At 32.9% G+C, this 13,491-nt stretch overlaps 1 long non-coding RNA gene across 1 annotated transcript; it reads left to right on the plus strand.

Annotated features, from left to right (window-relative positions):
- LOC107641082 lies at positions 790-1,083 on the plus strand. Its single transcript, XR_002348015.1, has 2 exons — positions 790-895; positions 995-1,083. It is a non-coding gene; the product is annotated as an uncharacterized LOC107641082 (long non-coding RNA).

The following is a 13,491-nucleotide window of genomic DNA, read 5'->3' on the forward strand; positions in this document are numbered from 1 at the left end:
TAAAATATTGTCTACACTTAAGCATTGGATGCGAAGCTTAGATACAGTACTTTTAAGCATGGCTGAGAAAATGAAGTCCAAGCATGATAAGTATTGGGAAAATATAAAGAACACAAACATGATTATTTTCATTGCATTTGTTCTTGATCCTAGGTATAAGCTTCAATTGATTAAGTGGAGTTTTGAAAAGTTGTATGAAAAAGAAGATGCTGAATTCTTAACTTCAAAGGTGAAGGAGACGCTTTTCAAGGTGTTTGATAGCTATAGGCTGTTTGGTGGTAACTATCAAAGGTCTACTCGGCAAGATCCTCCTGAAATTAGCACACAAGAGCTTGAGGCACATGAAACTTCTTTTGCTATGGAATTTGAGAAGGAAATGCAATTCAATGAGAGTGTTAACAAGAATGAGGTGGAGTTATATCTTATGGAGGCATTAGAGAAGAGTGGCGTGCAATTCGACATTCTAAATTGGTGGAAAGTGAATTCCACTAAATTTTCAATTCTTGGGCAGATTGCAAGAGACGTCTTAGCCATGCCAGTTTCCACAGTTGCTTCAGAATCGGCATTCAGTACTGGAGGAAGGGTGTTGAATAATTATAGGAGTTCTCTAACTCTGATGACAGCTGAAGCGTTAATTTGTACCCAAAATTGGCTCCGAAACTCTCCAAAACTTGTCCTTGAGGAACTCATCGAGGAATTGGAGAAGTTGGAATTATGTATGGTTAAGTTTCTACTTATAATTTTCTTTATTTTAATCTAGTTTTTATTAATATATATTATTTGTTATGATTGTTTCTTGTTTTATATATTGTGTAGAAGTTGCACCCACTCGTGATCCCAATGAAGAAGATTCTGGTGTTGAGTCTGATTTAGTACATCTTGTTAAGTTGTTATGGTAGGAATTGTTCTCCTTATATTATTATTATTATTATAATTATTATTGTTATTGTTGTTCTTGTTGTTCTTATTATGTAACTGTTTTTTTTTATTTCAGGTTGGTTTGCATTAAGAAGTTTAGCTATTTTGTTGGAGAAGACACCATAACTTTGCTATCAGTTTAATGACAATTTATTTTTATTTTCAGTTGTGTTGACTGTTGAACTATTAAACTTCTTTAATTGTCGTATTTGAATTCTGTTGTCGTTATATTTCATTAGGTCAAGACTTTGTTAGCTATTGTGTATTTCGATTTTTCGATTTCAATGTTATGACTTTGCATAATAGTATGGTAGAATTTTTTTTGATTTGATTGAAAAAACCGAATAAACCAAACCAAACCAAACCGATTTTAATTGGTTTGGTTTGGTTCAAATGACCTTGACAAAAAAACGGAACCAAATCGAACTGCAGCTTAATTAAACGATCGGATTGGAAGGCTTTTCCCTCAAAAACCGAACCAAACCGCACCACAAACACCCTACAGTACTTAACAGAGGTGTCAACAAGAACATCATATTCTACTTCGGTGCTAGATTGAACAGTAAATTTTTATTTATTGACGCACTAGAAGCTAAGTGAATTACAAAGGAAAAAATAGTAATCGATAATAGAACAATGATTAGTAAGGTCAATGGCTGAATCAACATACGAATATGCTTGGAGGGTCAAAGAAAAATGTTCAGAACTTCAATACAAAAGAATATTTAAAGAATGACAACATATAATGTGTAGAGTGTGAGTTAATAAAAATTGATTGCGCCTCAAAAGATGAATACCATCATCAGAGGAAACAACTTCAAGAACAAAAAAATAATTGAGAGATTTGAGATCTTTTATCTCAAAGTGGAGCTTGATAGGAATGTTAAGATCATTGATACCGATAATATCATCTATAATAATGATCATGTCATCAACATACAACAATAAGAGAACAACACCATGATCACTGTTGCAAATAAACCAAGCAGTCTCATGAGGACTATAAGTAAAATCAAAGTTACAAATACTGATGCTAAATTTCTCAAACCATTATTGAAAAGATTGCTTAAGCCTATAGAATTCCTTATGAAGAAGACAAATTTTGTTAGAAAGAGAAGAATACCTTGGAGGAGATTTCATGTAGACTTTCATTTTAAATTACCATTAAGAAATATATTTTTCACACATCCATCTAACTGAGGGACCACTTTTATAGTGCAGTAAATGGCAAGGAGAGCTCGAACTGATATGAATCGAAAAACAAGAGCAAATTTTTTTCATAATCACTCTTGAGTAGTGCATTCTTAAGCAACCAAATATACCTTATATATGTCAATAGAGCTTCAAAACAAGTCTTGATCTTGTAGACCCATTTGCTTCCTACAATTTTTAGTTAGCAGAAGAATCAACTAAGTTCTAAGTATGTATGTTCTTTATCTAATACAGATTGGTCTCTAAAAGCAATAGTTACCAGTCAAATAGGTCCCTAAGTATTTGTATTCTTAGACAAGAAAAATTTATTTGAGAAGGATTCATTGTAGACCTATTTATCCCACTAAAATGCAATATTTTTAGTAGCTATGAAACAACATTATTTTACATGTTTAGATGGAGATCTTTTTATCTACTACTAACAATAACACATGACATCATCACGGCTGCATGACTCAGTTAAAAGCTACATAAGATCTCTCTATTAGTAGTCAATAAAATTGACTAATGGTGGGATCTACTTATCCTACCAAAGTAAAAGTTTAGGAATTTAGAAAAAATGTCTCATGTAAAATCTATTGAGAATCTATTTAAGTATACACTTTAATTTTGTTACCTTTTCTTCGATTTTAAAATTAAAATATAAATTCAAAATATTTAATTATTCTGATTACGTGTAAATCTAAACTTGAACTATTTTTTTAACATCATTGACGTTGTGATTGATTATAGCTTAAAAACATATAATAATTATATTCCATGTGTTTATTATGTGGTTATAGATTTCTTTTTGATAATTTTAAATAATTTGTACCCAAATTTCATAAGCAATAAAATCAAATTAGCATGTTGTTACATGATTGATAGCCATTGCACATTTGGTTATGACAAATTAAGTGTTGGGAATAAGATACCATTCTTCCTTGAGAAAACACCTTTGACAGAGAAATAAAATAGACACAATCACAACACAAGAATTTAACGTGGAAACTCCAATTACCGGAGAAAAAACCACGGCCGTTGTCAAATGACAACCAGAGAATATCACTATGTGAAAATTGTTACAACACATAGACTTCTTTCTCTCTAATACCGGCACCCAGTACACCCACACTCTCTCAAAGTAAATATCTAACTACACCTCACAACACTCTCAAATCAAAGAGTATAGAGGAAAAGAAAAATCAGATACAAGCTTAAAATATTTCTGACTGGTGCAAAAACAAATGGAGAACTTAGCCTCATATTTATAGCCTAGGCCACCCACTCCATTTGCTATCCTAAGCAATGTAGGACTAATTCAACCAAATCCTAACAATCTCCACCTTGATTGAAATAGTCACACATCTTCAGCTTCCATTGTCAACACCGACAATTCTTTGCTGCCATTGTCTATACCGACAATCATAGTTCAGAGAACTATCATACTCCACCATGAAAGTATACTCACTTGGAATTAGACCACTCCAAGCATTTTGCCTTAGTACAGATCGAAACTTTGCTGAAAATTCATGGTGCAACTTCCAAATTGGCTTTTCCTGGAAGTTCTTCAGCCATCGACCTAACTCCGCCGCACACCTTGCATCTCAACGCCAACCAATGCCCGTGTGCAATTGTGGACCCGATTGCCACAACTTATCCTTATCCATGGCAGTGCGGCAATACCATGAGGATACTTCTTGTCTTCAACGCCTTGTGCAAACCTGATTGTATCAACACATCCTTGACTTGTATTTGCCACAAGCCAAAATTGATTCTTCCATCAAATTTCTCTATTTCAAGCTTCACAGCACTTGAATATCCTGACATTGTTGCAACCGTATACTGGAATAGTATAACTCAACTGTAGACCGTGCACTAGGAAGGGTCCCCAGGAAAGAGAGGTGTGTCACAATGGACACACTTAAATACCAAGTCTTTCCTTAGCCAGAACCTTTCCAAACTCTCACAGTGTCACACTGCCTTCCAGCAACAACAACAGCAACCAAAGATCAACCTCAAGGCATAGGACAAAATTCTTTTCTGATGTGGAAGGTCAGACTAGGCTGCAACCACAGAGCATACTAAGAATAAATCCCACCGAACCGAAGCTCTGATACCACTTGTTGGGAATAAGACACCATTCCCCCTTGAGAAAACACCTTTGACAGAGAAATAAAATAGACACAATTACAACACAAGAATTTAACGTGGAAACTCCAATTACCGGAGAAAAAACCACGGCCGTTGTCAAATGACAACCAGAGAATATCACTATGTGAAAATTGTTACAACACATAGACTTCTTTCTCTCTAACACCGGCACCCCAGTACACCCACACTCTCTCAAAGCAAATATCTAACTACACCTCACAACACTCTCAAATCAAAGAGTATAGAGGAAAAGAAAAATTAGATACAAGCTTAAAGTGTTTCCGACTGGTGCAAAAATAAATGGAGAACTTAGCCTCATATTTATAGCCTAGGCCACCCACTCCATTTGCTATCCTAAGCAATGTGGTACTAATTCAACCAAATCCTAACATTAAGTTAGTTGAGCTTAGTTTATTAGTTGGTTAGAGTTTTGACTGAAAACCTGTGCAGCAAGTAAGCTTTAATGCTTTTATAGCCAATGCATTGTTTCTCTCAAAACTAATTCATCCCTTATCCCTTCTCTTCTACTTTCCAGAACCTTCCTCTGCTTCTTTACTCATTCTTGATCTTCTTTAGCTTCTTTCTTCATTTTTCTCTTCTCTTCACCTCTAAGCTTGCACGACAGAGATGATGAGAGTGATTTCACCCCGATTCACACTTATTCAACATAGTGCGGTGAGCGTAGATCAGAGGTAAAGGCTCTGATCATGAGCACTAATGTGAAAGGTTTAACAACATTGAAGTTTGAATCAAAGTTGTGGTTTCTGTTATAGCATCCAAGATCTTGAAGCTTGCAAGATCGATAAATCCTCAATTTCCAGAAAGAATGGCCAACCAAATCTCAAATTCAACATTCAAACACTTGCAAACCTTGTTAATCAAGTTAATCAATTGCAGTCAGTAGCAAATCGAGTGAACACAAGTCTAATTATGGATTCAATGAGTCAATATTTCTACATCCTGGTGAGAGTCCAAGAACTCCTTTAATTTATGTAATTTTAGGTTTCAGTAACTATCATACTTGGGAGAGCGCTCTGTGTAGAGCGTTGAGATCTAAAAATGAAATTTGTTGATGGAATTTTAGCTAAACCATCGGAAGGCGATCCAATGTTTGATGCGTAGGATAGATACAACACATATATGGTGTCATGGTTGAATTTGTCTTTAAGTCTAGAGATAGCACACAGTGTGGTATGGATGAATGTTGCTATAGACATATGGCGTAGTTTAAAACATCGCTATAATCAGGGAGACTCTTTTAGAATGGCTGAGTTACAAGAAGAATTGTTTAACATAAGGCAAGGAGACCTTAACATCACTGCATGCTTCACCAAATTGAAAGAAATTTGGGAAGAGTTAGATCATTTTCGTCCGATTCCAGCATGTAAGTACTGCGCTAGAATATATGACTGTGGTATAGATGTGATGAGAAATTACCAAGAAGATACCTATGTAGTGAGGTTCCTTAGGAGACTAAAATGCTCAGTTTGAAGTAGTTAGGTCCCAGATCATGTTGATGAAGCCGCTTCCAACGGTGGATGCTAGCTTTTCACTTTTGTTACAGCAACAGAGATAAAATACATAAATCATTGAAGGGAAAGCACTAATAACCACTGGTGACACAAGAGCCAATCAAGACTTTAACCCTCGGATTAATATGGCCACTAGAGGAGGTAGAAGCTTTAGAGCCAACGGTAGTAGAATGAATGGAAGAGGAGGCAAAATTCAAACCTACAGGCATTGTGTGTTTTGTGGTAAGAGTGGATACACTGAAGATGTATGTTATAAAAAATATGGATACCCACCCCACATGAAAAATGGTGGTAGCGGTGACATCATCAACATGGTTACTGATTTGAATGGTGAGAATGTAAGTAATAACACTCAGGAAGCAATTAGCAAGTTAGAGGCTCAATTCTCTGTAGATTAGAGAGCAGTATTATTGGCACTTCTTGAAAGGGAGAATAATCAACAGTAGAGTCATAACACAAGTTCTAATCACTATTTTCTCTACCATTAAGTCAAGGTATTGCATTCATTATGTCGTTGGCTACATTTAGTCTAAATTAATGGGTCATAGACTCAGAAGCTAGTGAGCATGTTTCATTTTCATTAAAATCATTCAAGAATTTGTTTCATATAAGACCTATACGCATTAACTTGCTTGGTGACACTCAAACAGTTACTGATGTAGTTGGAACAATAGAATTTAACAAGACATTTCATCTAGTGCATGCATTATACATTCCCAATTTCAAATTCAATCTCATTTTAGTATCAAAATTGACTACTCAAATGAAAATGTGAATGCATTTTCAATGATTATACTTGTGAGATACAGGATTACCTCTCTAAGAAGATGATTGGAGTAGCTGATTAAAAAAGAGAATTATATACATTTGAGAGTTTGACAACTATTGCATCACCATCATTATATACAGCATTGACATCATTGAGTAGGCCTCACAACTCCAATAAACATGAAGCAACAGTCATATGGCATTTTAAACTAGGACATATACCATTTCAAAGAATAAATGTAATGTAAAAATCTTATGAATTTTTACCAAATAAAGAATCCCTGTGATTCGTGTCGTTTTGTTAAACAGAAAAGGTATAGCATTTTCACATAGTTTATCTCAATCTTCAGTTTTATTTAACCTAATGCACATAAAAATATAGGGACCTATCGGAACATCTTTCGTGGGAGGTCACAATATTTTTTAACAATCATATTTGATAGGAGTAGATATACTTAATTGTATTTTATGAATTCCAAAGCAGAAAAGGTTTTCCTTATGCACAATTTTGTCAATTTAGTGCAAACTTAATATGATAACACCATAAAAAAAAATAAGAACAGATAATGGTCTTGAATTCAAAATGCCTTCTTTCTATAATTCCAAGGGCATCATTCATCAAACAAATTGTGTTGAGATCCCTTAATAGAATAGAATTATAGAAAGAAAGCACCAACACATTTTGAAAATCACTAGATCTTTGATGTTTCACTCTAATGTACCCAAGAATTTTTGGCATTTTGCTGCAGCTCATGTAGTTCACTTAATCAACAAAATTTCTAGTGTATCTCTCAATCATGTCCATATCAAATTTTAAAAAATTAATTACCTAAAATTAATTACTTGAGAGTGTTTAGCTGCCTTACTTATGCATTTATATTGATTGCACATAGAAAGAAATTAGATGAAATGGCTAAAAAATGTATGCAAATTGGTCACAAAATTAGAGTTAAAGGTAATTTTTTATATGATTTATCAAATAGAGAAATATTTTTGTCAAAAAATGTTAGTTTTTATGAAAATATATTACCATTTATGTAATCTGATAACTCCAAATTAGTATCACAGCATCATGCAACACCATACATTCCTACATCTCATGCATTCTTTGATCCTTTTGACTCATCATCTCATCCTAAGCTTATTCATAATAACAAAAATTACACACAATCTGGTACTTCATCACATGCATATCATGCTGCAACTCATGAGCCTTAACATACCACTACACCCATTGAGTTAAGCAGAGTTGTTCTTTGAGGTTTAGCATCTGCTACCTCACCATCATCACATCAGCATGCATTACATTAAAATCATGAAAATCATGAGTTGAATTTAGGGACACGCAGATCACTTCGGCCTAAGTGACCACCATCTTAAGACTTTCACTGCATGTTAGTTTCCTCTAATAGTTCAGCCACTAACAACACCACATAGAGATATCCCCTCTCACAAGTAATCTCATATGAGTACTTCATCACATGCATATCATGCTGCAACTCATGAGCCTTAACATACCACTACACCCATTGAGCTAAGCAGAGTTGTTCTTTGAGGTTCAGCATCTGCTACCTCACCATCATCACATCAGCATGCATTACATTAAAATCATGAAAATTATGAGTTGAATTTAGGGACACGCAGATCACTTCGGCCTAAGCGACCACCATCTTAAGACTTTCACTGCATGTTAGTTTTCTCTAATAGTTCAGCCACTAACAACACCACATAGAGATATCCCCTCTCACAAGTAATCTCATATGAGTCATAGTTGCATCCATGCATTTGGAACCCAAAATTTATGATGTAGTTGTTAAGGACCCAAACTGAAAAGAAGCTATCAATAATGAGCTTTCTGCTTTGGAGAGAAATGAAACCTGGACACTTACTACATTGCCTATTGGGAAGAAAGTAGTGGGTTGTAAATGGATTTTTAAACTCAAATTGAATTCTGATGGGTCTATAAGGCTGCGTTTGTTTTCAAAGACAGGACAGAACACGACACTGAGACAGAGACAATAGGACGGAGACACTAAAAATTATTGTTTGTGTATTGTGTTTGGATACGATGTACAAGACACTAATGTAATGTCCAGTATTATGTTTGGATACATATGGACAAGACTAAAATATTATATGAAATGACTAAAATAACCATATGATTTCAAATTTTCTACATCAAGTACAAAGTAATTTAATAGAGAATGAGAGTACGTAGGAGTACAGACGAAACTTGAAAAAATATTTGAAGAGACAAAAAATTTTAATAAAAAAATATATAATAGTATTTATATTAAAATAAAAATTATAAATATATTTATTTTATTTTTAAATTTATTATTAATATGTAGGAATACATATGGTTAAGATTAATAAAAAAATAGATCTGAGTTTGATTAATAAAAAATTTTGTTTAAGTTAATAAATCAAATTAATTTTAAATAAAAAATTAATTTTAAAAAAAATCTATTTTTACATGAAAAAAAAAAGTTTTTGCACATAAAAATTTATTTTTATTTAGAAAACCAATTTTTTTAATCTAAAAACTGATTTTTTTTAAATTATATAAAATCAATTACAACTTATAAATTATTTTTTAGCATTTTAAAAAGATCAATTTTACCTTTAATAATATTTATCTTTCAAAAGTTTCAAGACTAATTATAGGAAAAATAAGAAGGGATAATAGTGGAATAATAAAAAATATCTATGGACAAAAAGGAAAACAAAATTTATAAAAGAGTCCGTGTCCACTCTTCCAAATCCCGTGTCCATCATTGTCCTTCGTAGAAGAGTGGACACAAAAATATAAAAAACTGTCCCGGAGACAATGTGTTCCGTGTCCATGTCTCTGCTTCCAAACACATTCTAAATATGTACTGTCCATGTCTCTGTGTCCTGTCTCCGAAAACAAACGCTACCTAAGAGACATAAAACATACTTAGTGGCACATGGCTTCTCTCAAACCAAGGGTATTCTACAAAGACACCTTCAGTCCTGTGGTGAAGATGAACACATTTCGAATAGTTATGGTCATCACGGCCGCCAAGAATTGGCATTTGTACCAATTGGACATTAACACAACTTTTTTACATGGCGATCTTGATGAAACTGTCTATATGAAACCTCCACTAGGCCTCAAGGTTCCCTAACTAAATTTAGTATGCAAATTAGATAGATCTCTTTATGGGATAAAGCAAGCTAGCCGACAATGGAACACAAAGCTTGCTGGTTCTCTAACTAAGGCTGGTTACTTTCAATCTAGACATGATTACAGCATGTTTACAAAGAATACTCCAAAGAAATTCACTGTGATTTTGGTGTATGTTGATTATTTGGTGGTTGCAGGGAGTGACTTTGATACGTGGTCAAGAGGGCATTTTCGTCATCTTAGAGCTAAGGGATGGAATGATAATCTTATCATATTCAAGGATCTGAATTTTAGAAGAATTGTGCCATGCCAGTCTTGGACATCAAGAAGACCAAGAGTCCGTCTCAAAAATAGTGGTGCTGAAAGGGCAACAATTCATAAGGGCCATCGGATTAAGGCAAGACAACAAGAAGCCCAATAAAGCTTTTCAAATTCAATGGGAGGCATAATTTTTATTAATTTTCGAATTTTAGTCATTTATTTTTAATTTGTTTTGCGGTTAAAGTTTGTTAGAAGATTTGTTTTAGTTTTGATTTGCTTAGTAGTATTTTTAGGAATTTTAAATTTAAATCAAATCTGATTTAATCCATTAAGATCAAATCTTATTTAAATTAGTTATCATAATTTTAGGAATTTTAAATTTTAAATCAAATCTGATCTAATCCATTAAGATCAAATCTGATTTAAATTTTAAATCTTATTTTATTTTTTGTTAGTTTGTTAGGGGCCTATTTAAACACCTTTGATGAGACCATTTGGAAAAAACTTTCGATGAATAAAATTTTCTTAGTGCTTTATGCACGTTTTTTTAGTGTGATTAAGTGAGGTGAGTGATTTGCTTCGCTTGTTGCATGGAGAAGATTGAGTGATTCAATTTTCATCCCTCTGGTCTAGGTTGTCAATGATAGGTTCTTTGAAGGTCTAGTAGAGAAAACCCTTTCGGTGACCTAGGTTGCTAAGAACAGATTTTTTAGAGGTCTAGCAGGAAAAACTCCATTTATCTATCCTTTTGTTTTTCTTATCACCGGCCCACTTTTTTTAGCTGGTTACCCAGATCGACTCGACAAGTTTAGTCCTGTTTGCTACCCTTATATATGACATCATATATTAATTTAAAATAACATTTTTGTAGTCATAAATTTTTTAGATAAAACAAACAAATATAAAAAATTTAAATAATAAAAAATCACACTTAATAAAATAATCAAAAAAATAAAAAATTCATCTCCCAAAATAACTCCCACATAAATGACACTAGTCTTTTATATTAGAATTCCCGCTGAAAAATTAAATAAGAAAGAAAAAGAAAAGTAGATAAGAATGAGAAGGGTGGAAGAAAATGGTGAAAATTATGGTATAGATTGAAAGAAGGGGCCCACTGCTTTTAGTCCCGGCAGCCACCAAACAGAAGAAAAGCCCTCATTTTTGGCTTCCTAACCCGTCCTTCTTTATAGTTTCATTATTATATTTTGTCATTTCACAATCGTTGACAGTCATAATGTGCTTCCGCGTATAGAAACTTCACTTCACCAAACCAATCATAGCCGTCCATTTATGCTCGTCCAATAAAAAAATTGTCTATATCTTTAAAAAAATCTCTAAAATAAAAAATTATAAAATGATAAAATAAAATTAATCATCATAATAGAGATTAAAATTACACAAATATTATAAATTAGAATTGATTCATATCCTGAACATTTCTATATAAATCGAATCAATTTGACTCGATTTGTCTTAGGGGTGCACATGGGTCGACGCGGCGCGAAGACCCGGTCCGGCCCCAAATATTTTAGAGACTAATTTGGTGTGATTTCATCGGGTCTATAGTCGAGTAAGGGTCTCAAAAATAGACCATATTATTATTTTGGATCGAGTCCGGGTCAATGTGAACTCGGCTTTACTCGCTCCAGGTGCACCCTAAGAAAACTAAAAAAGATATATATGTTTTAAATTAATTTTAACATTATGTTATATTAATTATAAGCTTATTGTTTGATTTTTAATCACACTTGTTGAATTAGAAAATAGATCAAAAAAGCATCAAATTAGAATTTATGGACAAATTGAAGTTCAAATATGTATATCAACCTTTTTGGTAACAAATTTTTTCTTTATTAACAAGTACATTATAAATAAGTTTCTTTATAAATAATTGTTAAAACTTTAAAGACCCGGTTTTCATCCGGTTTGGACCCGATATAGTTGTGGTCCGAAAATGTTTAAATTCCATCGGGTTTATGACCAGATTATGGTCTAATAAATAGATCCAGTATATATTTAGGGTCGGATCTGGGTTAGGACAAACCCAGTTTCACCCAACCCATAAACACCCCTAATTTGCACTATTTAATTACATGTAAAGCAAATTAAGTTAATTCGATTTACAATGTATATACTGTACCAGTAATATCGAATCAACTTAATTTGATTTACTATTGATATAACACATACCCTGATTCGATTTACTATTGATACACATTATTGATAACTTAATCGTTTATCTTTCATTAGTTTTAAAAACATAAATATCAATAACGAAATATCATCCATTTAAATTCCAAAAAATATAAAAAATCAAAGCGAATAAGAATAGAAATCTAAGATTTTTGTTTTAGTTCAAATTTCAGAAAATCTACATTGTTACAAACTTATGAATTTAAAATAAAAAAATTCAAAAATTATTATTCTTTTAAATCATTAGCATCTAAAAAATTGTTATCGAGACTTTAATGTTAAAAAAATCATTATAAAATATAGTCTTCTAAGATGACATAAGAGTTAAAACTTAAATTTTTTAAAAAATAATTAAAAAAATTATTAGTGGTAGATATTTTAAATATTATAAATACATAATAGCTGATTTAGTGACTGATTTTTTATGTACGTACAAAAAATTTTGAAAAATAAATAAATAAATATTCTCAATATTTTAAATAGAGAAAGTCTAAGAGATTAGTATTTTTATCAAAATCTGACCAGCTCCCACACCATTGGATGAAATCTCACACCATTAAAAATATTAATGATAACTAATTAATAGTTATAAATCACAAAAATTGCTGTTCTCTACCACTCCTCTTTTAAATATATAACTGCCAAGAATATTTTAAAAATTGTGTGTGTCCAGTTACGCTGCGATAATTTGTCACAATGAAATTTAGTTTGTTGGTCTTTTTCAATTTAATTTCTCTCTGACTCTTTCATACCTAGCTTCCGAAGAGAAATGGCGTCGAATTCAACAGCAAATGGTGATCCTAACGTGGATAATACAATGACTTGGGAAGATGCATGCTGGTACAATTGAAGTGGCATTTGGGACCGCCCTAAGGCCTAAAGTGGTGGTGTTATGTGTTGTCGAATTGGGTGAAAACATGTTTTGATGAGAATGTTGCAAAGAGTGTAGGAACCAATTCAATGTCACTCTGAGTTCTAAACAGCATTTCCATGCATTCCATGATAATATCAATATCTTATTTTAAATTAGGAAACCATTTTAAGACGCGTATGGACAAGACGGGTGCTAGGTGGTGGTCTGGTGACCATGAGTGAGACTGGGGATGGAGGGGTGAAGGAGGGGTGGCATACTGTGATGAGGAGGATGATAGACGATGAACGCAGGTTTGCCCGTGGAGATGAGAGAGGATGTCATAATGTTGATAAAGATGACCATGTGGTATATATATAAAAGGGATAATATTGAAAAGAAAAAAAAAATAGTTTGACTAATTTTGAGTGTTAAAAAACTGATATAACAGCAGAATTGAAGGATTTTTT

This window comes from Arachis ipaensis, chromosome B05, assembly GCF_000816755.2.
Source record: "Arachis ipaensis cultivar K30076 chromosome B05, Araip1.1, whole genome shotgun sequence".
Classification (NCBI taxonomy): domain Eukaryota; kingdom Viridiplantae; phylum Streptophyta; class Magnoliopsida; order Fabales; family Fabaceae; genus Arachis; species Arachis ipaensis.